A 17,303-nucleotide genomic window follows, 5' to 3' on the forward strand; every position below is an offset into this window, starting at 1 on the left:
CCTGGAAAGCATTTGGGGAGGCACCACAGGTGAACAGTCTCTACATTCTAACTAACTAGTGTTGCTTGGTCATATCAAGTAGGAAATTAAATAGGAAGCAAGGATTTGACATGTGTGTCTGCTATTTGGGCTTCTCGAGGAGAAAAAGGGAAGGAGGAAAACCTCAGGAACTGAGGACATTTTGCTTCCCCTGAGCTCTCATTCCAAGAGAAGAATCAGAAACCCTGACAACCTCCTGCAGCAGCCCCCTCCCATCACATCAAAGGGAAAATTCTTTTGGACAGCTCTTTACAGAGGATACAGGAATTATTGACAAATCTCACTCTGCCTCTTCCCACTCAGCACATTGATGATTCTCACCCGAGGGCTGCAGAAATGCAGTTTGGCAGAGCTGAGGCAATCCCCCTTCCATGCAGCTCTTCCAAAGATGCAGCAGGAGCACCTGTGCCTACCCGCCCTCCAAGGCTGCAGGGTGGCATGGAAAATTCTCTCTGCACCGAGCGATGCCAGTGGGGGCTTCCTACCCGATCCCCCCGGGCTGCCTGACGTGCTACTTTGGCAGAATCCAGACTTCCTGTTTCTGCTGGAAAAAATAAATTCCTATTATCCCTGCCTGATACTTGTGTTTCAACAGTTTCTTACCCAGGACAAGCTCTGCGTTCGGCACTGACAAACACCAACGGGAAAAAAAGAAAAACCACAAACCCCCACCAGTCAAGCCACAGCCACGAAACCCAACACCCTTCCCAATGGCTGATGGAGGGGCAAGGACCCCTCTGGGCAACTCACGGGTGTGTTCCCTCCTCAGCGGCGGGTCCTGCGAGCCTCCTGTCACCGCGCCGGTGCTGCCGCAAGCCGCGGGCGCTGCCAGCCGCCCCCCGGCTGTGACAGCTCCGAGCAGGGAGCCCTCCCTCTCCCTCTCCCCTCCCTCTTCTCCCGCTATGTCCAAGGAGGACGGCACGGAGCCCGCTGCTGCCCCCGCCGGGCGCTGGGGACAGCCGGACCCCCGGCCACTCGCGGGCAGCGGCGGGGCGGAGGTTCCGTCCGCCCCCGTCCCGCCGTGACACCCGTGGGGGCGGCCCCTGCCCCGCACCGCCTCCCTGCCGCTTCTCCGCTCCAACCCGCGCGGGCACCGCTGGGCTCGGTGCTCACCGGGCAGGCACACCCCTCTGTGGTTCGTGCCCCAGCCATGGGCAGGGGTACGGCCGTGTCGGCACGGACACGCCACGAGCAGGAGCTGTGCTGTCAAGGGGGAAAAGGGGGAACTAAGGAAAGCACCTGCTTCTGGCCAGTTCTGCTGAGCCACAGTGGAGCCAGCAGTCAAACGGTGCTAGTTTTGTTCAAAGACATCTGATTTTGCTTTACTGCTGCATTATAACACAGTACTGAGACTACAGCTATGTTAAAACAGTCATGGAGCCAACCAAATGGTTTGGGATGGAAGAGATCTTAAAGATCATCTCATTCCAATCCTCCTGCTGTGGGCAGGGACACCTTCCACTATTCCAGCTTGCTCAGAGCTCCATCCAGCCTGGCCTTGGACACTTTCAGGGATGGAGCAGCCACAGCTTCTCTGGGCAACCTGTGCCAGGGCCTGCCCACCCTCACAGGGAAGGATTTCTTCCTAATTTTTAATCTAACCCTGCCTGCTATCACTTGGAAGCCATCCCTCCTTGTCCTGGCACTCTGTGCCCTTGTCCAAAGTCCCTCTCCAGCTCTCTTGGAGCCCCTTTAGGTACTGGAAAGTGCTATAAGGTTCCCCTGGACACTTCTCCAGGCTGAACAACCTGTTGGACATGCAAAGATGGAGTGAGAAAGTAAATCTAAGCCAGAACTTAGAGCAGCATCTGAAGGCAAAGCCCTGGAACAGGACAGACTGGGAGAACCAAGGACAGAAGCAAAGGCACATCACAGAATGGGGTTGTGAGGAAGCAAATAATGTGTGTCACCACCTCCAGTGAAACACAGCACAACACAGGCCCCTGATTCAACAGCTCCACATGGCATTGCCCCACACACTGACTCAAAGGGTCTGAAGAGAGATCTGCAGCTGCACAGGCTGTGCAAAGCACAGAAATACCATCATTTATGGTCTGGTTTGAAGATGATGGGTAACACCTCTCATCTATTATAGTATCACTTCATCATAGAATGGACAAAGTTTGGTGCTTTTACAATTTTAGGGCTTCTTCAGTGCAACAGGAGGAACTGACAGTGAAGGGTACCAGGTATTCCCATAGCTGTGCACTTTTCTAAGAAAAAAAGCCCTATATTAAGCATAGAAAATCTTCTACTGCAAGCACGTGGATTTTAAAGTCCAAATTGTTTCAGCCACATAAGCTTCAGTAATTTTAGTAAGGAAATATTAACCCACACATCAAGAAAGAAAAGATATGCTTTGATGTGCTCCAAAAATCAAGAGACTGGAGCAAGGGTTGCAGAGAACAGGAAACAGGAAGAAATGCAAAAGTAGAAAGAAGCTATTCTGTGGTGCTGTACACATTAGCTCTGGTCAGGGCTGTCTGAGACCAATTTTGCAAAAGCCTTAATAGTTCTCAATGCTCCCATTAAAACTGTAAATGAAGCTAAGATAGTTATGCTGGATTTTTTTTAAGGTAGCTCTTTCTGTACTTTCCCTCCCTCTCTAAATTAATTGCATTATGCTTCCACATCACTGCCATAAAATGACTCTGTCACCTACAGCATTGTTCTGAGACCAAAGGGAGCAGGGGGACACTTTGTGCAGCCTGACGGGGCAGGGTACTCCGAATCCTGCAGCACAAACATGCACAGAGTACAAGATGAAGGAAGCCAGGAATAAGGAGAGCTAGGAAATTGCTGCATTGAAATATGAGGCATGAAACATTCATTTGTTTTCCCCCATTTCTCCTTCTCTTATTTTCCAGAGACATCTAAGTTGCTTCATTCATAGCAAATGGAATCGATAATGCTTTTAGCTCCGAGAGCATCAAGAGTTGAGCACAGTGCTGCACCCATTTCAAACCCAACCCAACCTGGAACTGAGCAGCAGCAAACCCCAAGAGTACCAGAAGTGCTGGAGCAGGCCCAGCACAGCCACAGGGTGTGGAGGTTTATAAGTAAATACATAGATACACACACACTGGGGCTCTGATGGAGGAAGCAGCCATGTCTCAGTGCTGCTCAGTGCACTGGGTGTCAGAGCAGCTTAAGCAGGAGAGTCATCTCTCTGGGGGGAGCAGGTCATTTCACCAATTAAAGCTGTTCTTCCATGCTTGATTTTCTGACATTTGAGCAGTTGCCTTGCCATGGGCAGAACAGAACATGCTGTTGAGCTCAAGCCAGAAGCTGATCACTTGTGACTCAGCTCAAATTAAAAAACACAAATAAAAACTACACTGACAGGTTACTACCCAAAAATGCATTTCAAGGAGGACACTCACATTCACTGACCTCCTGAATGTCTTTTCAAACAGGAAGTTAAACCATCTTTCTTACATCACAATGAAAATAACAAAAAGAAGGGGCCAAAACAACCTGCCACCAACCAGCAGAACAAGGAGTTTTCTCCTGCTAGGAAGGCTTTGAGGGTTTCAGCATTAAACAACTTTTCTGCATAGCTACAGGCTACTAAAGCAAAGCAAAATATTTCCCTTCAGACAGAAGCTCACAAAGGCCACCTGTGAGAAGAGCCTAAACCAGTGAAGGAAGGACAATTTCCACCATCTGGGCCCAACAAGCCACAGAGCAGCAGCTGCCAAAAGCACATTAGCCCATGTCTACACATCAGCTTTGGATTACTGGAGATCACAGCCTGATGTACTTCAAAGGTGAGGTACTTGGTTTGGGGTTCTTCAAGTTCTAGTCCCCAAAACAGGGACTTTGTGGAGGTGACACCATCACTGAGCCTGGAGATGCCTCTCAAAAGGAACTGCTGCTAAATGGATGGGTCAGAAGTTGTACAAGAGAAGCAGATCCATATTCCTCCCTGGGGAGTCTCTACTTGCAGCAAGGGCAAGATGAAATCTACCTGCCCATTTAGGTCCTGTCCTTACCTATGCACTGCTAATCCCAAACCAAATCCACAGAATCCCTCTCACCAAGTAATGGGAAAAGCAATGCAAAGGGCCCTTAAATCCTTGGCTTTCACTTCCAAAGCCCTGTGGTTTTGAAGGGAAGAGAATCAGGAAACCTAACAAGGCCAAATCAACAAGTGAGAGGTGCTGGGGAGTCACTCTTTTGCTTAAAAGGCTAAACTTGCAACAATTATTCTACACTCTGTCCATTTTTCCTCACTGTTGTTTGCCTTCCCTTTTCCTCACCCTCAAAGCCTTACTGGTAAGGGAATGTAACTTTATTTACAGTGTAGGCAAGAGGAAGTTCTCTGGTATTTGTTCATTTCCAGCATTATGTCTTCCTAATTAGATTTCTGTGCATCTCTGCTCAGTGTTTGGGCCACAACTGAAGGAGGTGGCCCCTACAGTTCAGCCACCAGCATGAGCCAACCTAAGGGTTGTTCCAAAGCTCACAGAGGAAAAAGCAGCTTCAAACAAGCCTAACGATTCCCTGAGGAATGAGAACCATGGCAGGGAGCTTCCAGCAGCATCCCTAGAGATGACTACATGGTAATCCTTACACACACACACAGCTACAGGATGGAACAGTCAGCAGATTTTAGAATCTGATTTCACCCCCAAGAAAATCTGTAGTCTGTTATCACATCAGTTCATCCTACAGTCTGTGGCCATCACAGCTACAGTGTTCATTCTCTGAGATAACAAAATTTGCTCTAAAGCACAAAGTTGGAAAAAAAATCACCTTTCTGCTAATTCAGTACAACTTTTCCTCAGGCTTTGACCTACCCACAAGGGATGCTTTTTATCTTCTGGGATTAAACTCACTGGAGAAGCCTCTGGAGTCTGCCAAGAGCTACTTGCCCTTGCACATAGACCATTCCAAAACTGTCAGAATTTATTGAGAATGCTTTTCCCACCACACCTAAAGGATGGCTGGGAGACAATGTTTGGAGGAAAATGAGCAGATCCTGAAGCAGAAGATTAAGATGCTGGCAGGAGGTGGTGTGAACAGGGGTGGATTTTTTTAGTGTCTTCTTTTTCAAATTGAGAATAAAAACAATTCCCAGTATTGAGGTTAGGGTTAGGGTTAGGGACAGTGTCTGGAGGAAACGAGCAGATCCTGAAGCAGAAGATTAAGATGCTGGCAGGAGGTGGTGTGAACAGGGGTGGATTTTTTTAGTGTCTTCTTTCTCAATTTGAGAATAAAAACAATTCCCAGTATTGAGATACACACACACACCCCCAGCCTACAGATCAATGTGTACTTTTAAACACAAGCTTCTTGTTAAGCACCAACAATTAAGAAAACAACAAAAACCCCTCCCTAGAACACTATATATTCTAATGGAACCATCCTTGACATGCAATATGAAGGCAAATTCCTTTCCTGTCAGCCTGACTCAGTCTAATGGACTCAGAGGCTGCAGTTTTTCCACTGCTCTTAATGACTTGTTGCAATGGAGATGAGTGCTCTGCGTGCAGCAATGCCATCTTCTGGCACAGTTCCTGTGAGAAAGGAGCTTGCTGAATACCACCAAAAGAAAGCTCCTGTTTTGGGAAAGCAGAAACCCAGACTCCACAATAAATCTCGGATTTCTCCCTACTCCACTGCACACGGTGTTGGGCTGTGACTGTTCCAGGGCGTGGAGCAGAGCAGTGGGAACACACACAGTGTGGGCTGGAGGAGCAAACTCCCTCCAGGGTGTCATTTGGAGGTGCAGCAGGATGGGCTCAGGAGAAAGATTTCCCACCAGATCCAACACCACTGCTTTGGGGCTCCAAACTTCATGCTACAACACATATTGAGAGTACAGATTTTACACTGAATGAGAAATTCAGTATTTCTAGTCAGAAGCAATACCCGAGGAGAAACAACATTGGGAATTCCTGTTTGTGGGGTTATTTGATACCAAAATCCTTCCCCAGGAGTCGGGTGCACTGCAGAGATGCTGAGCTGGCAATCTCAGCCAAAACAGCCCATGCCCTGCGGCTGCTTCTCAGGTACCATCACCACCAGAAAGACGATGGCCAGTCAATTGCAGTGGATTCTTTTCTCTCTGACATTTTCACTCTCCAACTCATCCCAAGACCTCAAAAAAAAATACCCATAAAAGCACAGCTTCATTTGTTTTTCACCAGTGAAAAAATAATTAAAGGAATTTTTTTTGGTGACTGAAATCACAAACTCTGTTTCTCATGTATTTGTTCATGTAAAAAAATATCACCTTCACATACTTGTTTTATAAAAGAACAGCATATTTTAAATGTTTATAATTTCATGTATGAGAAGGATATTCTGGGCTGTATTTTGTAAACTGTGGGACAAAGCTCAGTGCTCTGCTTTCATTTCCCATTTCTTTGATGTCTCCCATTGTTTTGCCTCTGCTTCTTTCCCACTCTCAGCTTTGTTTACCTCCTCTCTCTCCCCCGTGTATCTTTCAATTCCCATGAACAAGGGCCTTCCCTCAGTTCCCTGTACAAAACTTCTCCTCTCAGTTAAATGCAGTTTTTACAGTGGCTCCCTCTGTGAAAAGTATTGCCTTCCTCAATGCTTGTAATTTACCTCTTAACTCACATGGGTTGTGGAAAAAACAAACCAGAAAACATCTACTTTAGGGGGAAAAAAGTTTACCACTTAGTTTTTAAAGGAGCATTTCATAGGTTTTGGACTTGAAATAAAAGATACATGACAAATACCACCAAAATGGTTCTCAAAGAACCTCAAGTCCCACATTTCTGTCTTATGGTGGTGAACAAGTGAACAGACTGTCCCATCACAAGTCCCATTTTTCTTAAAGCCCTAACAGTTCAACTGAAGCTTCCTATGCTGATGCTCACAAAAAAATAAAAAATAAAAAAGGTTTGTTCTAGTATCAGTTTTAAAGAACAACTGTTTTATCAAACTGGATTGTCTGAATCCATCAGCATCTTGGCCTGGCATGACTCGAGGCTGTGCCCCGACAGAAAACACCTCCCAGTCTGCACTGCTGAAGCATTAGAAGGAAATGAGAGGAAGAAATGCAGCTTTGCAGCCACCAGAATGGCTCGAGGAGATGCCTGAATTCTTTGAACTACATTAAAGTTGCAACATGAGTCAAGTCTTTAGAGAATCCGTAGGGGAAAAACACTGTCTGAAATGAATTCTTAGGTGTCTTAATAAAGAGGAAGCTCAAAGCCAACTGTTTCCCACAATAAGTGCTCCCAGAGACTCTTGTTCCCAGGGATTCCCATCAGACCAAGGCTGGGAGTTACAGATCTGCTCTGTTCTCCCAACAATTCTCCCTAGTTGATAGGAATCCACTTTCAGAAATTTTATCTTTCATCTTTGACAGTATTGAGTGTTTCCAGAGGAAAATGCTTTGATCAGGCTCTCTGCTGGTATCCTGACTGAAAGGAGGGATGCACATACAGAGCCCTGGCCCACAGTTCAAGTGCATTTTTCCAAAACTGTTCTGATTTATCTGATAAGCCATTTAAGAGCCAGCCTATTAAAAACAGTCAGGCAGGCACTTCCAAGAAAACAACACTATTACTGGAAGTGTCTTTTAAATAAAGCTCAACCTCTCGACACATTTACATAACAAGCACTAACACTGGCCTACCATAAGCAGTAAACAGAACCACCAGGCAACCACAGCTACTCCAACCATGAGGCTCAAGAGCTGAGCCAGCCAGGTTTGGGTTTAAGGCCCTTTCAGCCAAGCATTCTGTTTGTTTCCCCCTCTGTAGGAGAGACCAGTCATTCAAAACAGCAATGCTTGGGATTTGCTGCTCAATCACTGTCTAACTTTGCTTCTTAGGAGTGTTTGGATGTTCAGGTTTTGCAATCATGGAGCAATTCAGCCAAGAGCACAGCTATGTCCAGCAAACACAAAATAAGAAGGCAGAATGTAGAACAACAAATGTTCCCACAGGGTGACTGACATGAAAATGGTGCTACTGATGGCTTGAAAGCTGCATATTTAGTTTTATCCTGAAACTATAAATTAGCAGCTTAAAGCTACTCCTGTACCTCAGTTATTTGTGCATTAATTCACACGATACCAGGATGAAAAGCTCATACCCTTCCATCTCACAAGCAGCACACTGAAGTTACTTCTGACACAACTGTGCCTGCAAACTGCTGATAATCCAGCAGGGCAATTCCAGAGGGCAGGATACAAACTGGCATGCCTGGGTGTAGATGTTGGACAGCCAAAGATGTATCCTTACCTCAGCTCCAGCAATTTTCCTCAGTGGGAGCAAACAGAGCCCACCTGACAAGTTTCTGCAGGGGGATGTGAAATCAATATCTGGTCTCCAACAGCTGTAAATTCAACCTCTCTCAAGATTAAAAAAGTAACGACACTGAAGAACATGCTGCTAATTTCAAGATCTCATTATCTGAGTAGTTTTCTCCTACAGGTTTAATAGGTCCAGGCTTTGTTTAGCTACAGCAAACAAACACTTGTCTTCCTACAGGGATAGCCAGTATATGAAAAAGCTTTGGAAATACAAACCAAAAATCAAATTAAAAAGCACTTAGGGGCAAATGTAATAATTCTGCAGATGGGTAGCTGAACATGGTGGGTTTTTTCAGGCTGAGCCATCTCTTCAGAGACTGTCCAGCTACACAAATAAGGGTATCTTACACTTGTGCCTGGAGGGTTCTTCACCCACTGGAGCTGTTTAACTCCAGTCCTGCCTTTGCAAGGGCATGGAAAAACCTCAGGAAGGCACAGAGGGCAGTCCATGACACCCAAACACAGCTGTACACAGGATATCTGCAATGTGTGCACTGTTCCAATATCTGGCTTGTTCTATGACTTCTCTGCTCAAGTTCAAGCACATCTGGGTAAACACAAGCATTTCCCATGTCTGCTGCTGTCCAAGTTCCTCGTGCACTATCCCAGCAATGTACATTTGGGATCAGAAGTGACATATTTGTCTTGTCACCTCACATGCACCAGTAACCCCTTGCCAGTAGTGTCTGTGTCTGGCAACACAGTCAGACATTGGGCTCTGGTGGTAACACCAAGCTTGGGGGAGTATTTTTATTTTTTTTTCCTATATTCAGAGTAACATTAATTGTCTTTATTCTCTGCAGTTTCAAAATGCAGTAAACCAAACCAACACAGCTCTGTGGAACTTACATTTGGGGTCCCAGATGACAGAGCTGGTGCTCCCCACCACGTTTCAGAGCTGGTTTGACACTCCTCTCTTTGGAGCAGCAGTTGGTGCCAGCTGAGCAGAGCTGGTGTCAGGTAAAACATGATTACTGAATGTTCCTTCCTCAAGGAGGTGAGACATGAGTGTTCACCAGGCAGGGAATCAGGATTGATGGCAACTCATAGCAAAACCCTGAGACTTCTAAAACACTTTTTTTCCTTCAACTGGCTTAGATGCTGATCTTGGCCTTTAAAAACTTACCTTTATTGTACCCTCTGTTGTGAGTGATAAAAATAAAAAGCTGCCTAAACCAGACAAAAGTTGATTTCACCTGTGACCTGCAATGTTTTATTTAGGCTTAAAGAAGAGAAGATTCCCATCCTTACTGGTTCCTTCTTTCCAGCTGTTCTGCTCACCAGTGTAAAATTTCTCCATCAGTTTTCCAGCTTCACAGTAGAGAGAAAAACTCTTCATTCTAATGCCTGGTGTGATGTAAACAATCCACATCTACTGCAGGACTATTTTCACTTTTGGCAGGATATAATCCCCCACAGGGACATTTACCCACAATCAAGGGCTACACTGCATCTCCAGTCAGGTTTGCACAGGTTTTCCATCCACAGGAGGGGCAGAAAACCAACACAAAATGCCAAGTGCAAACCCTTGTTCAGTATTTAGATGTTAGAAGAGAAGGATTTCTTCAAATTCAAACTGATTTCTATACATGTGGGTATGTTCTTCTAAATGTGGTGCTCACACTGCATAAAAATGACTATTTTAATTATATATTAAATGGGCCCTGAGTGAAATATGTAATCATTAAGATAATTAAAAATGCAATAGAAATGTTACCTTTTATAGTTATTCTGTGGCTTCCACTGGATCTTAAGTATAAAAAAGTCACTGGCTCAGCTGTCATAATCTATGTTACCATGGTGAGTGTTCTGCCATACAGAATTCCATCTGCCTACAAACAGGGACCAAAAATACAGATTTGTGTCATCTCTAAAGCCCAAGATTCAATTTTTCACTCCTATATCAAAGAAAATACATTTATCTTGGTAACTGTGTTTAGGCCAGGATTGTTTTGTGACAACTTATGACTAATATGCCAACTACAGATACGAAGGCAAGGATTTTAGAAACCACCCATTCATAGTAAGAAATTTTCACTGTCTTTGATTTCTCAGTACTTACTTTTCCTGCTCTAATCCTTTCAGCTTTCTACAATGTGAAGAAGTCTCTTTAGAATGTTTCTTAAGCCAGTATTTTCCTGTATTTTTTCTTCCAGATGAGTGTGCTACTCTTTCCACTTCACTGGAAAATGAGTCTAGAGGGTTCACTGCAATTTCTTGGTATGAATTCTTTGGTAGATAAGCTGCCTGTCAGATGTTTGAAAACAAAGCAAAAGAACAGACATCGTGTAAACCTTCAATTACCTTTCAACAAAGAGCATTGTGCTCTTTGGAACAAGGTTGATACAACCTTTTTTATAACAGGGTGTATTCTACAGGTGAGTATCTGCTTTAAGTAGGTGGCTTCAGAACATTTATTGCTACAAAATAATTTCTCTTGGGAATTGTTTAACAAGGACACTGCCTGTTCAGCAACAACAAGCTGCTCCATGCACTTACAAATTAATTCTTTTGGTTCCAAGCACAAGCCTCAGAAATTCCATTTAAAATCCAGCTGAGTTACAAGCCAAGCCAAAATGGGTATTGGTACAGCACAGTATTATCTCTCCAACCTCTGAACACACATTTAGCTCACATCAAAATACATGTTGCAACATAAACTCAACACCACTCGTTCTAAATAACTGTTGGCTGTGCATTCCACAAGTAGAACTTCACTGAAAAGGATTAACAACCTGTTCTTTATGCAGACTGAAACTCACTGCCCTTAAATGAATGCAGATTTTGTGGCTTTTGCAGAAGCAAGACAGACTAATAAGGGAATTTAAGCTGAAATGAAGGTGACCAGCTCCCTCAATTCCTTGTTGAATTGCAGCAAGACTGGGCAGATAATTGTTTTATGCTCTAAGGGTTGGTTTGTCACAGCAAGTGTTGTACGAAGCTGAAGACTTCACGAGGAGCTTGTTTTTCAGAACGTGGCATTTCCAGTATTTCAAACTGATCAATCATAATTAGGATCACAGTCATCCTGACATTCTCTTATTAACCTCAAAACCCTCATGATGCTGTTGCTCAGCAATTTTCTGTGAGCAAAATGAATGTGTGATCTGCAAAGCCTTGATGAAAAGGGGAAAGAAAGAAAACCAAACCACAGATGCAACACACCCAGACTTTCAGGGGAAAGTGTTACAGGGAAGAGCTGAGCATGTTGCATCATTGCTGCCTGTGGGGGCTCAGTGCCAAAGCTCCCACAGGTACTACTCCATGAGACAGCAGGAATAGAGGTTGGCTCTCTCCTCAGTTTCCAAACAGCTTCCAGGACTGATCTTTTGAGCAGGTTAAATAACTTTACCTTAGGAAAATATAAAAAAGTAAGTAACTGCCCTTCACAGATGTGGAAGCCACATCCAGGTAAAGGTCTAGGTCTATGTGCACCTCTCCAGAACAGGCACAGCAAGCAGCAGAATGGCAGGTGCAGAGAACACCAAACCATGTTTAGTAGCAGCAAAGGCAGGATCAGGTCACACTACAGAAAACCACAGCTTTGAGCCACCCCCAGTGACTGGGAGATGCCAAGGTTTGCCCTCAAAATCTGTGCCAAATCATAAGTAATCCAGTGTTTTTAAAAACACCATTCCAAAGGAGACCCCAGTTCTGTAAAGTGATGAAGAGTTTCATCCAGGGAGCTGCAATAGTTTAGTTCAAACACATGTGCAAAGACCAGAGACAACTAAATTACCTGCCAGGAGCAGGGTTAGTCTGGGCAACACGAGGTTATCACTCATTAGCCCATGCTGAGCAAGTAATCGATTAAGTAATTTCATATTATAAAAACAGAGCACCAATCAATTTTCTGCAGTGCCAGAGCATCATGCAAATCTTACCACACATCCAAAATGTGTCAGACAAAATGCTTTTTATAGATTTCATACACATTTGCTTCACTAAATACAGACTCTGTTCTTCGAGCTGAACAAATGGAAGGGGAACCAGTAGCCACTCAACTCAACAGGAGTTTTGCAGAGGTACTTTTACTTCTAAATATTTAGACCCAACTCTTCTGGCTCAGCTTCCTCTGACTTACTCAACCACTGCTTTGAGAACCATAAGGCTCCTGCCCTGTGTCATCTTAGTGCCACTGAAACTTAAAATCATCTGTTCTTCTTGTCCTCCTTTGAATGAACAAGACAATTTCTCCAATTGCATCATCAGAACTTCATAATTCACATAAAATAATCACTGAAAATCAATTATTATTTGGGGGGTTTGGTTATTTCACTAAGTGATCCACAGCAAAGGTTTGCTGAACATAAAGTTTCCCCTTTAATGGTGAAGTGCCACATATAACAGTTTAGTATTCCTGTAACAGGAATGAGACAAGTGCTTGAATATCAGGAATGTTGGCTCTTGCTCCAAAGACTTTCCTAAAACCACACTGACTGTTTGCAAACAAACACACAAGATCTGATCTGGCAACTCAAACTTGCAGCCTCAGAACTGCACATCACTCACAAAAGGTTTGGAACCAGCAGGGAGAACAGTCAAACTCCCGTTGCTTCCAGCACATTGTGGCCCTTGGGAACAGCCTGTCCTTGCTCTCACTGAAGTCAGAAGAAGGTTGTGCTGACACTCACGTGGGATGGGGGTAAAAATAGGACTGCAATGGCATCTTTTCATCAATTGTTGTCACCTGACAAATCATGTGTGCTCCTGCTCCCTGAAAAGTGAACAAAGTTAGAAAAACTCAAACCAGACAGAGGGGCACCAGCTCTATTTTACAGTTTTCAGATATATTCCAACACTGTCCATATCAGAGTCTTAAAACAATTTGGAACATCCACCTTGTTAAATACCAGCCAGCCAGGAGACAGCAGAGAATACACATACCAAGACAACAAAGAACCCAGCAGGAACTCCAGGTAGAGCATTTCCAGTACAAGCCTCTGACTGCGACAGAAATAGCCTCATTAGAGGGCAGGTTCAGACACAAGAAGCTATTTATAGGAAAACTAAGACTAAATGATTAGTGACATGCTCTGGATCTAAAAATTCCCGAAGTTTACAGTGCTACAAGAGCTGTCCATGCAGCATGTGACGCCCCTGACTGCTATGCCGGGCAAACCAACAGGCTTTGGCCTCCGTGCACCGACCAGCTGCTGCTCCCGGCAGGAACTAAAACTGTCTTGAACCGAGGCCAGGCCAGCATGTTCAAGTTCCCAGAAAACTCCTGTGTTGTCAGGAGAGAGAGCCCCACTCCTGCCCAAGTGGTGCCCCTGTCCCTGCCAGCTCCCCCCACCCACGCCGGGCGCACATCAGAGGGAGCCGCGGCTCCGGCACCCACGGCCGCTGGAGCCCCGCGCACATTCCGGAGGCAGCAGCGGCAGCTCCCGGGCACGGGTCACCCACTGCTGGCAGCCACTCTGCTCCCGGAGCAGGGGAAAGCTGCGTCTGAGAAAGGCAAAATAACAAATAAAAACGTCTCTGAGTACACTCAAAGAGCTCACAAAGGATACTTCATAAGCGCTCTGCTGGCGGGATCCAGCAGCCAGTTACCAGCTCAGATCACATACAAAACACTCCATAATTAATCACAAAGTTTATTTTTAACTCTTGGAGCTGTGTGTGGGGGCTGCATTTGAGAGAGGGGGTGTTTGTGTTGTTTTTAACTCCAGGGGTTTGAGTACATGCTATTTGTGGTGGTGCAGAGGAGTTGTTAAAATGGAAACTGCCCCCAGTTTTCTATTTTCTGAACACATATATTTAGGTACATAAATAATCTGGAATTACTTTTTTTTCCCTTAAATAAAAAAGAACCACAACTTTTAGAAACACTGCAGGAGAAGATGAATTAGGTCTGGACCTCTTCAGAGGTAAGCTCATAAAACAGCACTTCACCATCTGACCTAACACAAACGACAAGGATATTTACAGCACTGTGTCACTCACTTGAGTCCAGCCAGTCTGAATGCCTGAAATACATTCCCATCCATCAGACACCTGGAACCATCCCACGAGATTCAAGTTCCCTAAGAGGAGTTATAACTTATGTCAAGACCTCTCACACCTTTTGTAAGATTGACACCAAATTGCCTCACCTGCATCGGTGCCTCACACACGAGGCCGTGCTGCTCATGGTATATATTCTTCTTTCTACCTCAGATACATCACCTTAAACCACACAGATTATCTTAATAAATAAAGCTCAAATTAAGCAAGGGAGGTATTTTATAAAGCTTCTTACCGTTTTCAGCAAGAACTTCAGTGCCAAAGGCAACACGTAATTTGTGGGAACTCCCCTTGGTTATCAGTGGTCAGAGCACAATTCCAAGAGAACCCCTGGAAGGAACTGGTCAGCAACTTCATTCCTGTAGCTGTACCTTTATTTACACCAGCAGAACTGAAAGCAAAGAGTTAACAGGGCAAACACTTCTCCCAAATGTTTTGCAGGGGGTTGTTGCTGAATGAATCCTTGTTGCATAAACAAAGATTCCTTTAATATAGGAAGTCTGGAGTAACTGCCCCATAACATACTGTTCTTAATGCTCTATAGGAGCAGACAAGTTCTGCAGATAAACCAAAATATTTCAGGACCGGACAGCCAAAACAAACCAAATAATGCAGTAAAATAAATAACTGAACTGTAGAAGCAAACCCAACAAAATAATATGGCTGTAACCCATTTTCTGTCCAAAATTGCTCCTGACACATCTAGTGAGCAAGGCACAGCTTTTGGCTCTGAGGCTCCCCAGCAGAAATTTTATTGGATTGTTTCAGTCAGATTCCTGCTTGCAACGCTCTAAAAATCTCTGTGCATCAGCAGCAGATCCAGAACACAGCTCGCTTTGCCCAGCAGAGTTCATAAACCTCCACAGGGTAATGAGCAGCAATTTCTAGCTCACATCGCCTCCCCTTTCCCTAAATACTTCTATTATTGGAATGCAGTTACTCTTGATGTCTGCATCCTGCTGGATCCCACAGTTGTTTCTGTGTTCCCAGCTGACTCACCAGCCCAGTGAGGACAATCAGGCACTTCAGAAAGAAGGAGAAGAGGCAAAGAAAGGACGGCCATCAGAACAGAACATATTGTGTTTAGTCGAGTATTTTCCCCACTCCGTTAGTCAATTCCTTTTTAACATTTAACCAGGAGGCTTTACAGCCCATTTCCCAGTTAGTGTTTATAAACTGTGAGGAGAATACCCCGTCATTTGGGTTTCTGAGGCAGCCTCACACAGCAGGGCACCCCAAAATAAAGCCTCAAGTCTTCTATGAAGAAAACTCCCAATAAATACTCATAATAAAGACTTAAATACAGCACTTTGACCATGACTGCTTTGATGTCCCACAGCAAGTGATAGTGTTAGGTAGTGACAAGTATTTAGCACAGAAAAGCTTAGTAAGCGTGCTGACGGGTTTTAGGGGCTTAGGGTGTTTTGCTGTTGTTTCAGGGGTTTTACTTAACAGGAAGAAACATAATACTTTTGATATTTAACACATAGGTTGAGAAACAAATCCTCCAGGACACAAGGCAGGCAGTCACTGCTTTTTTCCCCCCCTTCCCATCCCAGTGTACCTGGATCAGAAGTGGCTGCAGCCTCACCGCAGCCCCCAGAACATGGTGGGCAGCCCCCTCCCCACACAATATGGCGGGAGCCCCCTCCCCACACAATATGGCGGGAGCCCCCTCCCCACACAATATGGCGGGAGCCCCCTCCCCACACAATATGGCGGGAGCCCCCTCCCCAACACAAAATGGCGGGAGGCCCCTCACCAACACAAAATGGCGGGAGGCCCCTCACCATTCAAGGCAGGCAATCCCTCACCACAGAACATGGTGGCCAGCCCTTCACCACACCACAAAATGGCAGTCAGCCCCTTCCCCACACCACAACACGGCAGGAGTGCCCTCACCACACAACATGGAGGGAGCCCCCTCACTGCACACAACATGGAGGGAGCCTCCTCACTGCACACAACATGGAGGGAGCCTCCTCACTGCACACAACATGGAGGGAGCCTCCTCACTGCACACAACATGGAGGGAGCCTCCTCACTGCACACAACATGGAGGGAGCCTCCTCACTGCACACAACATGGAGGGAACCCCACGCACCGCACAACCCATGGTGGGCAGACCCCCACACAACATGGTGGGAGCCCACTCACCACTCAAGGCAGGCAGAGCCTCACCACACAACCCATATTGGGCAATCCCTTACCAAAAGCCCAAGGCAGGCAATCCCTCAACACAGAACATGGTGGCCAATCCCTCCCCACACTACAACACGGCAGAAGTGCCCTCACCACGCAACTCATAGTTGGCAGCCCCTCGCACAATATGGCAGGAGCCCCTTCCCCACCCAAAGCAGGCAGCCACTCAACACACAACCCATGGTGGGCAATTCCTCCCCACACAATGTGGCAGGAGCCCCTCACCACACAACATGGCAGGCAGCACCCTCACCACCTGAAGCAGGCAGCCCCTCACCACAACCCCAAGGCAGGCAATTCCTTCCCACACAACATGGCAGGAGCCCCCTCACCACACAACCCATGGTGGGCAATTCCTCCCAACACAACATGGTAGGAGTCCCTCACCACAACCCCAAGGCAGGTATTCCCTCCCCACACAACATGGAAGGAGCCCCTCACCACTCAAGGCAGGCAGAGCCTCACCACACAACCCATACTGGGCAATCCCTTACCACAAGCCCAAAGCAGGCAATCCCCCGCCACAGAACACGATGGCCAGCCCCTCACCACACCACAAAATGGCGGGCAGCCAATCCCTCCCCCCACACAACATGGCAGGAGCCCTTCCCCACCCAAAGCAGGCAGCCCCTCACCACACAGGCCATGGTGGGCAATTCCTCCCCACACAATGTGACAGGAGACCCCCACCACTCAAGGCAGATGATCCGTGCCCACACAACATGGTTGGGAGCCCCCTCACCACACAACAGATGGT

At 45.9% G+C, this 17,303-nt stretch overlaps 1 protein-coding gene across 3 annotated transcripts in view; it reads right to left on the reverse strand.

Moving 5' to 3' along the window:
* The window catches only part of ANK2 (ankyrin 2), a 271,916-nt gene that overhangs the window by 247,178 nt on the left and 7,435 nt on the right, over window positions 1-17,303 (reverse strand). Inside the window, exon 1 of one of the 3 annotated variants that reach the window (XM_071555396.1) lies at window positions 790-890. The exons of the other annotated variants lie outside the window; for them this stretch is intronic. The gene's annotated coding sequence lies outside the window, so the exon portion shown is untranslated. Of the gene's footprint in view, window positions 1-789; window positions 891-17,303 lie in introns of those variants that run through there. 3 annotated transcript variants of the gene reach the window in all.

This window comes from Pithys albifrons, chromosome 5 (assembly GCF_047495875.1).
Source record: "Pithys albifrons albifrons isolate INPA30051 chromosome 5, PitAlb_v1, whole genome shotgun sequence".
In the NCBI taxonomy this organism is placed as follows: domain Eukaryota; kingdom Metazoa; phylum Chordata; class Aves; order Passeriformes; family Thamnophilidae; genus Pithys; species Pithys albifrons.